The following is a 2264-nucleotide window of genomic DNA, read 5'->3' on the forward strand; positions in this document are numbered from 1 at the left end:
AGAGAGAGAGAGAGAGAGAGAGAGAGAGAGAGAGAGAGAGAGAGAGAGTCAGGGATACACAGAGAAACTGTTTTAAAAAACTAAAACCAAAAGAAACCAACCAACCATACAAACCAACCAACAAACAAATGCACAAACAAAAGTACTGAATTCACTTTTGTGTCAGTCTTAGAGTTTCCATTGCTGAGAAGAGACACCATGACCTAGGCAACAATTATAAGGGACAACATCTAATTGGGGTTGGCTTACAGGTTCAGAAGTTTAGTCCATTATCATCATGGCAGCATTTAGGCAGAGACAGTGCTGGATGAGCAGCCAAGAGTTCTACACCTTGATCCAAATGCAGGCAGGGGAAGACTGGCATCCTCAGGCAGCTAGTAGGAAGTTCTGAAAGCCTACCCACACAGTGACACACTTCCTCCAACAAGGCCACACCTACTACGCAAGGCCACACCCCCTAACAGTGCCACTTCCTGGGACAAGCATATTCAAACCACCACAATATAAGCATGATCACTTTGTGATTGTTAAGCTCCAGTCCATTGTAGCTTTATGGCTGTCTAAATGGTACACAATAGCTAACTGAAAGTGAAAATTGAAGGGAACCAAGATGGTTTTATTATTATACACTTGGTATATACTTAAAAACTAAACTTTAGGGTATAACAATCAATTGTTTCTACAGCATGCCTGTATAAATCAACTACTATAAAATCTAGTAGTTTTAAAGACTAAAGAGACAAGACTTATCAAGCTTTGGTGGGATACTATGGTGGTTTGTATATGTTTATTCCAGGGAGTGGCTTTATGAGGAGGTGTGGCCTTGTGTAGTAGGTGTGACCTTGTGTAGTAGGTGTGGTCTTGTGTAGTAGGTGTGGACTTGTGTAGTAGCTGTGACTTTGTGTAGTAGGTGTGGCCTTGTGTAGGAGGTGTGGCCAGACATTGACCTGGTCTGACCCCAAGACAAGGGAGGGGAAACTGACCATTACCAATGAGGAAGCCATACTAAGGCTGTGAATAAAGGGAAGTCAGAGGAGCCTCAGAGACTGGGGTTTTGCTGATTTTCTAAATTTTCATCTAAACTTTAATATATATTCTATTGCTGTCCTTTGTCTCATTCTCAGAAAGCATTATGTAGCATATTAACAATACTCCAGGGGAGAGAGGTATGCTATGCTTGAAACTCCTGTAAGATTCTCAATTCAAGTAATTGTCTTATTATGATGACATACGAAAATGAGTTGATCTATTTTCTTTATGTTGATAACTGGATCCTAACTGTCCTTCCATTATTTTTTAAAAATCTTAATCTAAACTTACAGCCGACAATAACGTCATCTAAGGATTATGTATTCTGAAAGCATGAAGTTGAAAATGAACGTTTGTTTTATTCTTTCATCTGAGTAGGCTTATATCAATAATGAAGACACAAATGCAATTCTATTGAATGGAAACTTGAAACTATTTTCTGTAAATAAGTCTCAGGTGTAGAAGTTTTCAGAAAATATGAAGTTAAGCATTGAAGAAATTACTCCATTAATCTAGCTGAGAGATACTGAGTAGTGGAATAACGGCTGCATTTCCTCTCGCTCAAGCTGAGTAAATTGGGACTCCCTTTGGACACGTGACTGTCTCATAAATGCTATCCAGAACTGACTACAAACGGTGTTATAATATAGGATATAATGCAACCTAGTGTACTTTGATATACTAAAGTAAAACCACTATATACTACTTTGAAGAATATCTGTATACTTTTTTATATTATATTGTGAAGCTACACATTGTTATTTTTAATAATAGTGGATCAAAACGTATATTTTGGTTCTGATGTAGTGATAAATAGCAAAAATTTAGTTTGCACATCACAAAATTGTAAAGTGGAGATATGACACTGACATGTTTCTTGAGTAAATCGAAATATCAGGGAGGAGTCATCCACAACAGCCCTTTGCTTTACAGATCCGTGACTTTAAGCCAATGCTTTATTTAACAAAGGAAACTCTTCTTCCTTTGATGCTTTCCCTGATAAACTGTTTACCAGAAATTGCTTTTACTTGGACAAATGGGTCTGCACACCACTTCCTTCAAGGCTATGATACTTAATGACAAATGTATAATGCTTTAAAAAGTGTGAGCTCTCATTCTCTCTCTCTCCCTCTCTCTCTCCCTCTCCCTCTCCCTCTCCCTCTCCCTCTCCCTCTCCCTCTCCCTCTCTCTCTCTCTCTCTCTCTCTCTCTCTCTCTCTTTCTCTCTGTGTGTAA

The sequence above is a fragment of the Grammomys surdaster genome, unplaced genomic scaffold (genome assembly GCF_004785775.1).
Source record: "Grammomys surdaster isolate TR1022 unplaced genomic scaffold, NIH_TR_1.0 335, whole genome shotgun sequence".
NCBI lineage: Eukaryota > Metazoa > Chordata > Mammalia > Rodentia > Muridae > Grammomys > Grammomys surdaster.